This window comes from Bos indicus x Bos taurus, chromosome 2, assembly GCF_003369695.1.
Source record: "Bos indicus x Bos taurus breed Angus x Brahman F1 hybrid chromosome 2, Bos_hybrid_MaternalHap_v2.0, whole genome shotgun sequence".
Taxonomy (NCBI): domain Eukaryota; kingdom Metazoa; phylum Chordata; class Mammalia; order Artiodactyla; family Bovidae; genus Bos; species Bos indicus x Bos taurus.
Window position 1 is genome coordinate 76,721,350 of NC_040077.1, and position 17,623 is coordinate 76,738,972.

Below are 17,623 nucleotides of genomic sequence, written 5' to 3' on the forward strand. Positions count from 1 at the left end.
GCCATTTTTGCATGAAATATTTCCTTGGCATCTCTAATTTTCTTGAAGAGATCTCTAGTCTTTCCTATTCTACTGTTTTCCTCTATTTATTTGCATTGATCGCTGAGGAAGGCTTTTTTATCTCTCCTTGCTATTCTTTGGAACTCTGCATTCAAATGGGTGTATCTTTCCTTTCCTTCTTTGCTTTTCGCTTCTCTTCTTTCACAGCTATTTGTAAGGCCTCCTCAGGCAGCCATTTTGCTTTTTTGCATTTCTTTTTCTTGAGGATGGTCTTAATCCCTGTCTCCTGTACAATGTCATGAACCTCCATCCATAGTTCATCATGCACTATGTCTATCAGATCTAGTCCCTTAAATCTATTTCTCACTTCCACTGTATAATCATAAGGGATTTGATTTTGGTCATACCTGAATGGTCTAGTGGTTTTCCCCACTTTCTTCAATTTAAGTCTGAATTTGGCAATAAAGAGTTCATGATCTGAGCCATAGTCAGCTCCCAGTCTTGTTTTTGCTGACTGTATAGAGCTTCTCCATCTTTGGCTACAAAGAATATAATCAATCTGATTTCATTTTTGGCCATCTGGTGATGTCCATGTGTACAGTCTTCTCTTGTGTTGTTGGAAGAGGCTGTTTGCTATGACCAGTGTGTTCTCTTGGCAGACCTCTATTAGCCTTTGCCTTGCTTCATTCTGTACTCCAAGGCCAAGTTTGCCTGTTACTCCAAGTATTTCTTGACTTCCTACTTTTGCATTCCAGTCCCCTGTAATGAAAAGGACATCTTTTTTGGGTATTAGTTCTAGAAGGTGTTGTTGGTCTTCATAGAACCGTTCAACTTCAGCTTCTTCAGCATTACTGGTCGGGGCATAGACTTGGATTACCGTGACATTGAATGGTTTGACTTGGAAACAAACAGAGATCATTCTGTCATTTTTGAGATTGCATCCAAGTACTGCATTATGGACTCTTTTGTTGACTCTGATGGCTGCTCCATTTCTGCTAAGGGATTCCTGCCCACAGCAGTACATATAATGGCCATCTGATTTAAATTCACCCATTCCCATAAATCTTAGTTCACTGATTCCTAGAATGTTGACGTTTATTCTTGCCATCTCCTATTTGACCACTTCCAATTTGCCTTAATTCAGGCAATGGCACCCCACTCCAGTACTGTTGCCTGGAAAATCCCATGGATGGAGGGCCTGGTAGGCTGAAGTCCATGGGGTCGCTAAGAGTGGACACAACTGAGCGACTTCACTTTCACTTTTCACTTTCATGCATTGGAGAAGGAAATGGCATCCCACTCCAGTGTTCTTGCCTGGAGAATCCCAGGGACAGGAGAGCCTCGTGGGCTGCCATCTATGGGGTCACACAGAGTCAGACATGACTGAAGCGACTTAGCAGCAGCAGCAACATTCCAGGTTCCTATGCAATATTGCTCTTTATAGCATCGGACCTTGCATCTTGGACCTTGCATTACCTTTAGAGCATCCGCCTTGCACTGGACCTTGCATCACCAGTCACATCCACTTCTGGGTGTTGTTTTTGCTTTGGCTCCATCCCTTCCTTCTTTCTGGAGTTATTTCTCCACTGATCTCCGGTAGCATATTGGGCACCTACTGACCTGGGGAGTTCATCTTTCAGTGTCCCATCTTTTGCCTTTCCATACTGTTCATGAAACCTTCATACTATTCTCCATAGTGACTGCACCAATTTACATTCCCATAAACAGTGTAGGGGGGTTCCCTTTTCTCCACACCATCTCTAGCATTTATTATTTGTGACTTTTTGATGGTGACCTTTCTGACTTACTAACATGCCCTTTTAATGTTGGCCTCCTTGTGGGAGTTCTGGCTCTTTTGGAGAAAAGATAAACCCTCCCTGAGAAGGATCATCTTTTCTCATGACTTCAGTTAGTGATTATGTAGACTATTCATGACTTTGGAAGAATTATCTAAACTGCTTCACTTGGCTTTCCAATATAACTCTACATTTCCAAACGGACGTCAAGTTTTACTCCCTCCTACCAAAACACAGATTTGCTTCCTTGACTTTTCCCTTTCTCAGAGATGTGCTCTATATTTACCCAAGTGCCCAAGTCAGGAAGATGTCTTACCCTCCTTATCTTCCTCTTTCTTACCTCTCTAGAGTTCATTAATCACATAGTGTTATTCAATCACTTTACATTGCATTGCATTGACTTCCTCAGCCTCTTTTCTAGCTATCCAGTTTTTATGTTCCCACTATGATTATCCTTATTGTGGCCACCCTAATCTCAGAATCATAAGACTGAAAAGTGTTCAAATACCTCCAAGAACCTCTATGCCTGTGCTTTTTTAAATCTATTCTCTCTTCTAACCATGATGATATATATATTTTTAATTTCAAATGTATTCATGTCACTCAGTTTTTGATTGCTCCTCATTGCCCTCAGGCTAATTTCCAAACTCTCTTCCATTCTAGATTCTTGCTCTTCTATGAAGTTTTAATTCTTATTATTCTCATGCCTCACTCTACCCTCTCCCAATATTGAGTTACGTTCAGATCATTGAGTGTATCATGTTCTTTGGGACTTTGGGTCTTTTCACCTTTGCTCTTTTCTCGAAGCATTTTTTTTCCTTTCCCTCTTTCAGGACTTCTTTGCTGGCCAACTAATTTCTTCAAGTCCAAGTTTCACGTCACTGCCGGGAAGCATTCCTAGTCGCTTCCCAAAGACTATGTTAAGTGTCCTTTTAATTAATGCAACAGCCTATTATAGAAATTGTCACAACCTCTGTTAATTTCTTGGATCCACTGCTATGACTCTAATTCAAGGACTGACTCAGCGCTGCTCTTGTGCCATTTGGGGACCCAGTGTCTACACAAGATAAATACTCTACCATGACAGACAACATATTCTAGTGAAATTGCTTAAGAGCTTTGAATGACAATAGGGCACAATTTTTTTTTTCAAGCCAAGAGCCTTTTCAGAAGTATATTCTAATGGTTCATCTTTAAAAGACTTCACTGTCTAATTTTTTGTATTGTACTAAAGTACAGCTAAGAATCAAGGAGAACAGATGAAATTGGGTAACACCTTCACTTAAAAATCATGAATGAAGCTAAAATAAAAGAAAAGAAAAAATTTAAGTAGCAAATTATAAAAATGGATTACTCTTATCTTCTTACTTTTAATTTTGAGAGGTACTTTTCCTCTCAAAGTTTGTTAAAGGTCAGAGGAAAAATATCTTAAAAGGGATGCAATTTAATACAGGTAAAATTCCATATTTAAAAAAGATAGAGGAAAAAGTGCGACCAAGTCTATAATGATAAATACCATTGGATTTTAGTTGTTTGAATTGCCCTCTGTAAGTGGGACCTGTGAAAAGAAAAATGAGATTAAAGAAGAAATGCCTGATGGTTCAAGTGAAAGCACAATAAAAATCAAAGAAACAGCACACGTAAATCCCCTGTGAAGGTCCTAATTTCCAGCTCTCTGTAGCAATAACTAAATAAGCCTGGGTGTCCTGTAACAGAGGCCATTGACATTTGTCAGGCTTTTCAATAAATTGACAATGAAAAGCTAAATCCGTGCAAGGCGGGAGATAAATTAGCACACAGCCAAAGGTACTGGAGAAATAAACAGTGGTTTCGTAGCTGAAATATTTTTTTGATAAAGTAATAATCCCCTGTAATCTCTCTCCAGCATTAAATAACAGCGGGTCTTTGTGCTGGCAGTTTAATTTTGTTGGCTGCCCTTGTCTTACAAATATATTTAGTGGAGCCTGGAATATCATTTTGTGCTGAAAGCTGAAGCCTTTGTCATGCTGAAGCTGGGCAAAAGCAATAAATCAAGGACACAGTGAAAAGGCATAGAAATGGGCTATTGGAAACTTATTTCCCCAGAGCGGATGAGCTTTCTTCTCCCAAGAGCAGGTGTATTGCATCAGTCATGTCTTCCTGTTAAGCACCTGTATTGTAATGATATTGACTTATATCTACATTGCACCCTCATTGGCACTGTGCCAAAGTGCTTAAGATGCATCTATGGGCAGTACATGCTAAAAATAGCATCAGGAGATTATACAGCCCTAGTTTACTTTTCTTCTCTGCTTTTCCTCCTTGACAATCATTCCTCCTAGGAAATTGTTCAGAGATGCTCAACATTAGCCTCTATCATGTGTTTCACAATTTGTGTCTCACCAATTAATCACCAACTTTTAAAGTTAAGGGACCTTTAAAATAAAAGTTGTATATGTATATATGTATATGTAATTTATATATTATATATAAATGTATTATGTACATATTGTTTTTGCTGTTTAGTCACGAAGTCATGTCTGACTCTTGCAACCCCATGGACTATACCATGCCGGGCTCCTCTGTCCATTAGATTTCCTAGATAATACTGGAGTGGATCTTCCTGACTCAGGGATCAAACCAGGGTCTCCTGGATTGCAGGCTGATTCTTTACCACTGAGCCACCAGGGAAGCCCATTATATACTTATATATTATAATTTTATATATGATTTATGTTGTATATACATGTGATAATGTATACATATATATATATATATATATATATACACACACACACATACATTTAAACTTATTAAGCCAAGACTAATGTACTTTGTGATGAACATTTGCCAAACTGATCATTGTTTAAAATGGGTTACAGAGAAACAATATGGAGATGTTTCTAGAGTGTTGGGTTTACTTTTAGCAACATAAAGTGATAAAAATCACTGTACTAAAAAGCCAGAGAACTGGGTTCATGAATCCGTTTCCTATTGCTAACTACTATCTTCTCACAAACTCAGTGGATTAAATGAGTACCCATTTGGGTGTCCTTAGGTCAGGAATCCAAGCACAGCTCCTCTGGTTTTTGTTCAGAGTATCACGCTGCTGTCAAAGTGTCAGGTGGGCTGTAGTCTCATCTGCTTCCAAGCTTTCTCTGGTGTTGTCAGAACTCAGCTCCTTAGGGTTTTAGAACTGAAGGTCTGATTTCTCTCTGGGTATCAGAAAGGCATTACTGCCAGCTCCCAGCTCCCAAAGGTAGCCAAAAGTATCTGGTCACATGGTCCTCTCTGTGGACCCTCAGAACTTACTCCCTCAGGCCAGCAAGGGGGCAGCAGCATATGTATGAATGGTTGAATCTTCAAAATTAGTCAAAGGAGTTGCATCCCACTACCTCTGACATATTCTGTTTGTTAAAAGCAAATCTCATATTCGTCTTGCTTAAATTCGAGGGTTGCAGTCCTATGTGGGACTGAACATGGGACCCACCCTAGAGTCTGCCAGCCACATTTCTAGTGCTTTGTGGTCATCAAAAACTTGATACTCTTACATATTCCCTTGAAAACAATAAGAAAGAGTGACTTGTATATGTGAAAACAAAATTGATAAACTTCACAAACAATGTTGAAAGAAACCAGACATAAAAATGTACATTCTCCCCACTCCAGTATTCTTGCCTGGAAAAGTCCATGGACAGAGGAGCCTGGCAGGCTGCAGTCCATGGGGTTACATGACTGAGCATGTGTGCATGAGGGTGGAGGGTCACGGGTTGGTAGCAATAAACTGGTAGAACTAAAAAAAAAAAAAAAATGTACATTCTCTATAATGCCAATTTCTATATCTTTCAAAAATACACAAAACTGATCTATGCAATTAAAAAGCATAATACTGGTTAACTCGAGGCATAGTAACAATAAGGGAATCCGAGGGTGTCTCTGGGTGGCTGGAATGTTGTCTCCTGTACTAGATGCATTCCATCAGGGAGTAGGTGTGGAGCATCACATTCAATGACAGGTACACTTTTCTAAGAAAAGTGAAAGTGAAATTCACTCAGTCATGTCCAGCTCTTTGCGACCCCATGGACTGTAGTCCATGGAATTCTCTAGGCCAAAATCCTGAAGTGGGTAGCCTATCCCTTCTCCAGCGGATCTTCCCAACCCAGGAATTGAACTGGGGTCTCCTGTTTCTAAACATAATTGCACATTATAGTTCAATAAAGATTAAAACTAAACCAAACAAAAACCCTGAGTAACCTTAGACCAGTCACTTTATTTTCCACAGTGTCAGTCTTCTATTCCTTACTGTGGGGTTGGCTTTGTTGATCATTAAGGGCCTTTTGACATGATGCAATTATGGTTTTATGAAATACTGATGAACCTATCAAACTCATTGGGTGGCTGCCATTGGGTGGCTGTAAAGTGCCCAGAATTCTTTTGAAAATTGTCTCAAATACAATTCTTTTTTAAACAAGTAAGTATAATTGATTTATAATGTTGTATTAGCTTCTGCTGTATAGCAGTGATTCAGTTATATATATATATATAATAAATATTATATATAGTGAATATTATGTATATATTACATTTTTATAATATATAATTGTATATATTTGTTCATATTATTTTCAAGTATATTACATTACAGGATATTGAGTAGAGTTCCCTGTGCAGTTCAGTAAGACCTTGTTGTTTATCCACTCCATATATAATAGTTTGTGTCTGCTAATCCTGGGCTTTCCTGGTAGCTCAGTGGTAAAGAATTTGCCTGACAAACATGAGATACAGATTCGATCTCTGGCTCAGGAAGATCCCTGGAGAAGAAAATGGCAATCCACTCCAATATCCTTGCCTGAGAAATCTCATGGACGAGGAACCTGGCAGACTACAGTCCATGGTGTCACAAAAGAGTCAAACAATTAATCGGTTGATTTAGTGATTAACTGACAGTGATAACAATCTGTTAATCCCAACCTCCCACCCCATGGCCTTCTCTCCCTCCCCTTGGGCACCCACAAGTCTACCCTCCATGTTTGAGGGTCTGTTTCTGTTTCATAGATGTGTTCATTTGTGTCATATTTTAGATTCCACATATCAGTGATATCAAATATTGTTTGTCTTTCTTCTTGTGACTTACTTCACTAAGAATGATAATCTCTAGGTCCACTCATGTTGTTGCAAATGCCATCATTCCATTCTTTCTTATGGATGAGTAATACTCCATAGTGTGTGTGTATAGATAGATAGATAGATAGATAAATGATTGTTGTTTAGTCACTTAGTCATGTCTGGCATGACTGTCCATGAATGGCAGCATGCCAGGCTTTCCTGTCCTTCACTGTCTCCCTGAGTTTGCTCAAACTCATGTCCACTGAGTCAGTGATGCCATCCAACCATCTTATCCTCTGTTGCCCCCTTCTCCTGCCCTCAATCTTATCTAGCAACAGGTTCTTTTCCAATGAGTTGGCTCTTTGCATCAGGTGGCCAAAATATTGGAGCTTAAGCTTCAGCATCAGTCTTTCCAATAAATGTTTAGAGTTGATTTCCTTTAGGATTAACTGGTTTGATCTCCTTGCTGTCCCAAGGACTCTCAAGAGTCTTCTCCAGTATCACAATTTGAAAGCATCAATTCTTCAGTGCTCAGCCTTCTTTATGATCCAACTCTCATATCTGTACATGACTACTAGAAAAATCATAGCTTATATACTACATCTTCTTTATCCCTGCATCTGTTGATGGACTTTTAGGTTGTTTTCATATCTTGGCTATTGTAAATAGTGCTGCAATGAATGCTGCAGGACATGTATCTTCTTGAATTAGAGTTTTGCCTCGATACATGCTCAGAAGTATGCTTGTTGGATCATACGGTAGTTACATTTTGAAGTTTTTCAGGAACTTTCATTCTATTTTCTATGATGATTGTATTAATCCAAATTCCTGCTGACAGTATAGGTGAGTTCCCTTTTCTCCACATCATGTCCAGCATCAAATGAAATTATTAATAAAAATTTCAGTCTACACATTCTTCCACTTACAAAGTTTTGGCCTTGGAAAATCAAATCAAGTTCAGTGAACTTCTATTTTCTTAAAGAAAGACTCTTTCAGTTCAGAAATTATTTTTGTCTTGTTGATATGGAAGTTCCTTCAGACCAGGTAGGAATTTCATCTAGGGGCAAAAGGGGGGCACATTGTAGAAAATTTGAAAATAACAATCATATTGAGGAGAAAATGGTCTGCTTTGCAGAATCAGTATGCAGCTCTCATTCTAAGTTTTATCAGTGATCCAACACTCTTGCCCACCTCAATGGCTCCACCATCACTTCTGACTTGTTATACCACTGCCAGCAATGGTGCAAAGCACCAGGCTTCAGAAATAGCTAAGAACTGAGTCTCCTTGCTAGAAAAAGAAGCTGAGGAGATGGGTGTGCACCCAGATAAAATAATGTCTATTCTAAAGGAGTCTGGATTTTCAAAAAGGCTGGTCACTGAATGTGATCTGGCCTCATTCGTCTCTATGCTTTCTCCTCCAACCACCACTGACCAATTGTTACCTCTAGAAACTATTAGGCAACTGGCTTCCAGAGGTGCTTGCCTGGGTTAAAATTGGCAAACTCATGACACAAGTTTAATGAGTTTAATAATTCTCAGATAACCCCTTTACCTTAGGCTTCAGAAGAGATTCTGAACTCCAGCCTTGATAACTTCCTCCTCTGCTCCAGTCTTGTCAAGGCTCCCATCACCTCTTGCTCAGTCTGCTGCTATGGCCTCCTAAGAAAGCTCCCTCCCTCTGCCCTGTGGTTGTCCCTTCCCCACGTAGCACTCAGGGATTCCTTTCATAGTATGAGGCTATTCATGACTCCTCTGCTCAATACTGTGAACTGATTTTCTTGTCCCTCAGAAGGAAATCCAGGTTTCTTCCTGGATCTAGTAGGCTCTGTACAGTCTGTCTCCTGAATCCATTCTCAGTCTCTCCCACCTTCTTTCCAAGTCTGGCTCAGTGGCCTTCTCACTGTTCCTGGAAGGTGCCATCTGGCTATGCTTTAGGCTTGGCACTAACTTTCTGTCTTATGCAACTCCCTTTCACTGGATGCTACATTGTTCAGTTTCACTGAAGCACCTGTAAACTTCATCTAGTCTGAGGGTTCTTCCCTGACCAGAGGCTCCAGTATGAGGACCAGAAGGAGAGGAATTTATGGGGACTATACTGTCTCAGATTGAGGCCCTGCCTTTCTCTTCTTGCTGTTTCCTCATGAATTTTCTCTGTAGCATTATAGTCTACATTTATTTTTGTGTTGTAGTCACCTGTGGTCAAAACTAGAATGTAAACTTCAGAGGGCACAGACTTTGTCTTTAGTGTCTTCAGTTCCCAGAATGGTGCTCAGCAGATTGTAGATGTTCATTCAAGTATTAGTTGATTTAATACTTGAAAGTTCAGTTTAGCTTTTCTGTTAGTCCTATGAGATCCCCATCATCACCACTGGGGTGGTGGTGTTTCCTACTGATAAAATTGTCTAACTATTAAAATGACAGCATGGGTCTGTTAGACTCTATGGCTTGATGTTTGTTGGAAATTGTAATTATTCATCACATCATAATTTTATCTTTAAAAAAGTCAACAATCAGCAATGCTGTGAATGGTACACCTGCATGAAATCAGCATTTAGCCCATCAGAGAATTAAATTTATACTTAAAGTAGCAGGTGGTCAGTGGACCTGATGAACTGAGATGTGTTTGAAAGATTTATTCCTCTATCTTCATAGGTAAATTTGAGAACTGGATTAGACAGTACAAAACTGAGGGAAAGAAACATGAGTGGAAGTGAAAGGAACCAGGAGATGTGAGAACAGTAAAAGTGCAAAACAAACAAACAAACAAACAAGAAAAACCCTGAGAAACAGAAAGGAAGAAAAGAAGACAAACAGGGGTAAACATTCATACCACTGTGCCATGTTCAGAAGCTGTCCAGGCAGAGCTGACTCACCCGGTACAGCCATCTGTTTACCATGTGTTCTTCCCCTGAAATTTCTTTTCCTGGTCACCATGATTCTCCCATATAAACTCTGCTCCATGCAGTAGTCCTCTTTTTCTAGGGATTTTACCCCAGGATAGTCATGGCATGTCATGTCACATGCTTAGTCGTGTCCAACACTTTGGCAACCCCATGGGTTATAGCCCTCCAGCCTTCTCTGTCCATGGGATTTGCCAGGGAAGAATACTGGAGTGGGTTACCATTTCCTTTTCCAGGGGAATTTTCTTTAACTAGGGATCAAATATCTCTTTCATCTCCTGCATTGGCAAGTAGATACTTTACCACTGCACCACCGGGGAAACCCAGCTCAAGGGGTGTAATACCATAGTATCTCAAGGCCAGTTTGATTTGTAAACCAGTGGAACTACTTGGAAAGTAGAAAATTTGCCTCCTATAGAAATGGACAGAACCTCCGTGTGTGTTCATTTCAGTTTCTTCCCTTTCCTCTGTCTTATAACACACACAGAGTCAAGCTGTTGTCTGTTGTGTCTTATCCTAAGCCTTTAGTCCATTTGTTTGATGACCCAAAACATAGGTGTGATTTCAAACATAGAGGCATGTTTAAAGTTTCAGAATATTAGGGAGTTTCACCACTATAATAATTAGGATTGTCTCCATTTATAAGAAAGATTCCAGGAGGCTTTGGGTCCATTTGAACACCCCTTGGGTGGATGATGGATTTGTATTCGGGAATGACATCTAAGTCTTTGGAATTCCCCCTTCAATATAGGGGCCCCATTTATTATTCCACAAGGTTTTCTGTGCATTTTGCCTTTTGATCTGTTTACTATATCAGCATTGTTGTCACCACTGACAAAGCTCAGATCTCAATGGCTCCCTCAGCAACCGTTCACATTGCTCCTCTGGCTGTGGGTAACCTCCTGTGACTTTGTTCCATGTGTCACCTCATTTGGAGTCCCAGGTTAAGGAAATAAGGCTTGTGGGTCCATTTCTCTCATAGATAAGAAAACCAAGGGACAGATGGATGAAAAGGTGTGTCTGGACTCATAAAACTGAAGAGAAACAGAGCTTGGCCTGGGTCTCAAGTTACCTAATTTCCAGCCCATGGATTTCACTTTTACATCTACCTACCATCTCTTTATCCCATCTGCCTTACCTTTTGCCCTAAGATAGTGCTTCTCAAGGGCTTCTCTGGTAGCTCAGCTGCTAAAGAATCCACCTGCAGTACAAGAGACCCCGGTTCAATTCCTGGGTCAAGACAATCCCCTGGAGAATGGATAGACTACCCAGTCCAGTATCTCTGGGCTTCCTTGGTGGCTCAGACAGTAAAGAATCTGCCACAATGTGGGAGATCTGAGTTCAATCCCTGGGTCGGGAAGATCCCCTAGAGGAAGGCATGGTAACCCATTTCAGTATTCTTGCTTAGAGAATCTCCATGAACAGAGGAGCCTGGCAGGCTGTAGTCCATGGGGTTGCAAAGAGCCAAACACGACTGAGAAACTAAGCACAGCACAGCACAGCACAGTGCTTCTCAATCGTTAGTGGGTATCAGAATTACCTTCAAGGCTTCTTGAAACATAAATAGATTGGCCCTACTCTGAGAATATCAGATTTGTTATGTCCAGAGTGGGGCCCTAATAAATTATTTTGTTAACAAATTCCCAGATGAAACTGAGTCTGTTGGTCCAGGGAATCACATTTCAAAACTCACCACCTTAAGGCTCCATCTGAAGAACATGGTGCAATAGATAACTCCTAAATTAGCTTTTCTTTTTGTGTTTTATTTAGGAAAGTAAACAGTAACTTAGATGAATTGGTCTTATAACTTTAACAGCACCTCTCTGAAACTTAGGCAAGGCTGAAGGGGCCTTACAGCAGTAGTTTTCTAAGTTGTCATACCTGGATCAATGGTGACAGCATTCCCTGGGACTTGGAAATGTAAAGTGTTGGTTCTGCCTCATATCTACTGAATCCCCATTTTTGAGGACACTTGTAGCTTAACTGGTGACCCAGGTGATTCTGATGTTCACCAGATGCTGAGGACCAGGGTTTGGTCCCGCATACCCCTGCAGCTAACACTGCAGCACGCTGTAGAAGCTCTATATGGCTTTGTTTGCTGTGGTCCTGCTACTCAAAGTGTGGGCCACAGACCAGCAGGAACCTGGTGAGAAATGCAGGCTCTCAGGCTCCACCCTAAGTCTACTGACCCCACCTCTTTTCCTGGGTTGTCTTCTCCTTGCAGAGTATCTGGATTCTGTCTTATCATCCAGCCATTTAGTCTGTTACAACTGACTGCTTGACATTCAATGATGATTTTACCTCTCACGATACTTTGTGCTATGCACCATAGCCTCAGGGTTCATCACTTAGTATCTTCTTGGCTAATACAGGGTCTCAGAACCTCAGCCCAGGTGCAGCATCCCACTAATCTGCTGTTGGTGTGGAGATTTAGATAGGGATTCCTAGTGTGGGGCTTCACAGATAGCTCAGGATGTGAAGAATCCACCTGCAATACAGGAGATACGAGTTCAATTCCTGCATCAGGAAGATCCTTTGTAGGAAGAAATGCAACCCACGCCAGTATTCTTGCCTGAAAATTTCCATGGGGCAGAGGAGCCTAGAGAGCTACAGTCCATGGGGTCACAAAGAGTCAGACACAACTGAGCAACTGAGCATGCATATATGTTCTGAAGTGAGCACCTCTGATTTTCCTGATTTCATTTTTCCATTAAGAAAAAATTCATTTTTCCTTTACTTTTCTTCATTACAGCATTATCCTGTATAACTCTTCCCCTCATCCTTTGAGAATAGAATTATGGGCAATTTTAAGCAATCTATTAAACAAATAATTATAGTCATACTATAGTGTATTTATGGAACACAAATCATCTAAAGAGCCGACATGACTGCCTTGGTGTGAATTGTTCATGGAAAAACATTATGTGATTAGAAACTCCTTTCCAAGTAGATGTATTATTGCCAGTCTTGAAAAGTATTTCTGTATCCAGAAGTTATTTGGTTTTTTCTTTGAATTTGAAAGAGAGAGAGACAGAGTGAAGGAAGGGAAGGAGGGAAGGAAGGAAAGAAGAAAAAAACTAGACTGCAGACAATGAAATCAGAGAAACAGATCAACATCTCATATGGTTTCTAGGCAAACCCTGAGTCATTTTACTCTAAATCTGTAATGTTTACATAGCAAATACAGATGTTATGTTTACTCACTTCCAGAGCATTTGCTAAAAGGGAATTTAAATGAATGGGAAACTGTTGTGGGGTGGTTTGTCTGCTGAGAGACATTTTTAATAATAATAATAATTAAAAAAACTAGATCTGTGGAAGAAATTGAAGTAGGTGCTTCTTAGGTGAAAATTTTAGAAAGATGATATTTGTTACAAGTCAATATTTACTGAGCCCCAACTATACATATGTGTGCCCCACATCATCCTGAAATGTGGAGACATCGAGGTGCACAAAGCGCTCTTCCAGACCACAGGAGTTCGTAATTCTGTTAGTAGCTCAGTCGTGTCCGACTCTTTAAGACCCCACGGACTGTAGCCTGTCAGGCTCCTCTGTTCTTGGGATTTCCCGGGCAAGAACACTAGAGTGGGTAGCCATGCTCTCCTCCAGGGGACCTTCCAGACCCAGGGATTTAACCCAGGTCTCCTGCACTGCAGGCAGATTCTTTACCATCTGAGCCACCAGGGAAATCCTCCTGTAGAAATAACGTAAAAAAGAAAATTCAGTATTTTGTCATAAAGGATATGCTTAGTGCAACCAATACTTTATCACCAATGCAGAGAAGTTTCTGACAGTAAAAGGGATGTGCTAATTACAGTTTGACCCTCATAATGGATATAATTTGGCACTATTCCTGGCACACCACTTATAGAGTCACCCTACCTACATCAATAATAACCACAGGTGTTCAGCAGGCTTAGAATCCACCTCTCCTTGAGGAATTTTTTTTCTGGGAAAGCACCTGAGACACCAGATTGAGAGCTAAAGGAACTAGTATACTTCATGCAGATACTTAGTGGACACTTGTTTATTTATGAGCCATTGTGTTGGGTGTAGAGATCATCTTCTAGTCCCCCGACTCACCAGCAGCCTTTTCCCTGACTCCCCTCACACACTCCACGTTAGCAAAGACTTTCACCACTGTAATCCCATATCCTAAAGGTTAAATGTAGAGTGACAAAGTGTATAAGCTTTTGCATTTTAACCCTGACTTTACTGCAAACTAGATATGTAGCTTTTTGCAAATAGTGAACTCTGGTCTCAAGAAGAAAATGGCAGTGTCCCTGCTCATGTTGTTCTTTGGTGCCCCCATCAGACTATAGTGTGGTATAGCAGGTGGAAACAGGTAGACAGAGAATTCCAGCTCTGACACTATCTGAGTGACCTTGGGTAAGTCCATGCACATGTCTGAACCACAGGTTCTCCATTTGTCATAACAGCAGAACCACAGAGGGCAGCTATGTGGACTGACAGCAATGATGAGTACAAACTGGCAAATTCCAGCTGTGTCCGCCACAGTGTATCCAATATACAGTGATGAGTTAGTACCACTGCTGTAATTGCTGTCCGCACGATGAGGCTGGCAAGGAGCAACACTTCTGAGGTTCTTTTAGACAAGTGACCATGCACTTTCCCAGAACTATCTGGGAGTCATCATTCCTTTTTCTCCATCCATCTGCATCATTTTCAATGTTCTTGCTAAAATGCCAGAAACAGTTTGCTGCTCATTGCCTTGCTGCATTCACGAGCAGGAAGTAGCTTGCTTGCTGACAGGTGCTGGCTGTTTGACTGAAAGGAATAAATAAAAAGCTGCAAGGACACAGTTTGCTAGGATGTTTTCTCCATTGTGTGCAGTAGAAGGGGGTTCATTAGTTAAAAGTTCACTCTGAAGTGTGCCTGAGGCAGAACAGTCGGGAGACACATCACTCAGTGTTGGCACCTAGCGAATGTTGGCATGAGAAAACCTGTGTCATGGCAATTATTTAAAACACTATCTTGTCCAGAGATGGCAACTCCCACTGATTCGTGACATCTGGCCTGGGAACAGTTGGGGAACTACTTGGGGCTGGCTAGAAGGTGGACACAATGAATGACATGTTCCCAGAATGGAGGTATACATGCACAACTGTCCCCTGATGATCACACTGGCCCTAGCCCCTGAATTAATTATTTGCTTGCATGACTGTAATGAAAAAGATGTGATGCCTCATTTATTAATGTATCCATTTTCCAGTAGTTCTTATATTCCTAAATTGAACATATGTTTACAAAATCTCAGGGTTAAAACAGAGTCTCTGTTTCAATTCATGTTGCTCTTCCTCACTCATTCCTCTCTTTTTTTTCCCCTTGAAAAGCAATTGACCTCTATTCAGACAAATACCACAGCTACTCAAATGATCTTAACAACAGTAAAAGTGGGAGAACAGCCAATGAAGAAGACAATGGCAAAAGCTAATAATTAGATAAAGGAAGATCATAATTATTTAAGCAATGTGCATTTAGAGTTCATGTTATTATCATTTTTTAAAATACCACATTCTGCTAAGGTTTCCCTATCATCTGTTTTCTCTCACACAGAGTAAAAGATGTGGATGATTTCTATTCCTTAATCATAGTCACAATAACATGTTTATATTCTTAAAATATGGAGGAGGAGATGGCAACCCATTCCAGTGTTCTTGCCTGGAGAATTCCATGGACAGAGAAGCCTGACGGGCTGTAGTCCATGGGGTTGCAAAGAGTCAGACACAACTGAGTGTCTAACACACATTCTTAAAATAATTGAGAAATGGTAATTTATGCCTCCAATAGGAGTTTTTTTTCTTATATTTTCCCCATCTTTAAAATGTCTTTATTTGGATCAGGGGGTAGGCATGTGAACATGGGGAATGTTTGCTTATAATTGTTGATCTGAAATCACAGGTAAGCTGACTTTCAGGAAGGATATTAGAAGTGACAGGGCAAAGCTATGAGCAGTCTCTTCAGTTAGTTCAGACGACTGTGCACCAGTCCCTTGCTCTGTGGATAGAGCTGAGAGAGTAAAGACATTACAGGGGTGAAAGCAGAGCCTTCATGGGGGAAGGAAAGAATGTATTCTAAAGGTTCTTTCTTGTTTTATTTAACACAAAACTATTCTTAATCAAAACAGCTTTTGAAATGGAAAATCCTGGGGATAGTTATAATTTAGGGCCTGGAAGTGGGTACTGATCAAGAGAGTCTCCTTTTATTCTGGAATCTGGGGAGAAAGAATGCAAATATGCTTTCTTGAGAAGACCTGCTGTATGGAGCTACAGTGCTTTCCCCCCGCCTCTCCCGCCCTCGTTGCCCCCTAGCACATCCAGGAACATCTGGAATTAGATCCACATGCATGTGTGTGAGATTTTTCTGTGGACAGGATGAAGAACCTCAAAAATTCTTCAGGGCTGAGCCACACCTTTTCACCTATTGGCCACCTCTAGAGGTGGTGAGTGTGGTTTAATGCAATTCCTCTAGGTAAAATGGTGGCAAAACATATTTTAATTAAAAAAAAATCGAAAGATGAATGTTTTTAACTATAAAAATGTAAAGAGGCTCAAGAGTCTTTATTAATCATATCAATTTATTTACTAAAAGATAGAGAATTAGGGTTTTAAATTTCTATTTTGGATATTCTCCTTTTTAGTATACTTTGCTATTGCTATATAACCAGAATAGTTGTGTAAAAAACAGCAACAAAAGACATATAGTTAACATAGTTTTTTCAAGTGGCATTTTTAAAAATCTGAATCATTTGGATTTTGAGATGTTACTCAGAGATGTATCACTGAATTAAATATTTAAAATGGAAAGAGGTACCTTAGTTTAAGAAACTTTATGACCATATTTCTACCCAGTTTAAAATCTATCCAAAATATCATCTCTTGTTAATCTCTTTCCCTTAATTACCTGTGAAGCCAAATATCTTAAGTTTGTTATATAGCCTTTTCTCAGTGTCAGTTTGGGGGTCCTATAGATATTCAGATTGGTTGATGGATTGAGCTTAAAGGTGGGAGCCTGGATGCCAAGGAAAACAAAAAACGTGTAAGGTAGGAGGTATAGAGAGGGTGGTCAGCAGGGCTTCCAAGTCCACTTTCTAGCCCCTCCCCAAACCCTGACCTTAGACCTCTGTATTCTGGAACACAGCTCAGACTTTCCTAGTACCCCATCCTCTGATTTTCTGCAGGATCAGCTGTTATCTAACCCCAGAGTTTCTCAAAGATTAGTTTCTGGAAGGGCAGCAACAGCATCACTTGGAAATTTGTTAGAAATACAGATTGGAAATTGGAAAATTTGGGATGTGGCCCAGGAATGTGCTTTAACAAGTCTACAGGTGATTCTCATGTGTGTTCCAGTTTGAGAACAACTATCTTAACCATATAACATTTCAAGAGTCCCTGTGATAGGCCTCACATGGACAGTTGGTTAAATATATACCTTCCTAAGTTTCTTCCTAAAGATGTAGATTAAGTGGGTCTGTGATGAGGTCCAGATATGTTGATTGCTAATGGCATCTAAGGGGATTCTTATGATCGAGAAGCACTGGGTAACCTTTCCTGCCATGTCCTGTGGCACCCTGTGTGCTACTCACGTTGCAGGAGGGAAAACTGGGGCCCGAAAGGATGGTCACATCCCAGGTCTTGAGTGGGATGGGCCACCAAGTGAGAGTCCTTGGCTTCTGGCAGAAAAGAACTCAAAGCAAGTCATAGGACAGTGAAAGCAGGTTTATTTAGAGAGATAGAGATTGCAAAGAATCTGCCTGCAATGTGGGAGATCTGAGTACAATCCCTGGGTTGGGAAGATCCCCCAGAGGAGGGCATGGCAATC

General features: G+C 40.5%; 1 protein-coding gene across 1 annotated transcript in view; it reads left to right on the forward strand.

The window, feature by feature from the left end:
* The window catches only part of CNTNAP5 (contactin associated protein like 5), a 1,040,194-nt gene that overhangs the window by 913,882 nt on the left and 108,689 nt on the right, over positions 1-17,623 (forward strand). The window lies entirely within an intron of this gene.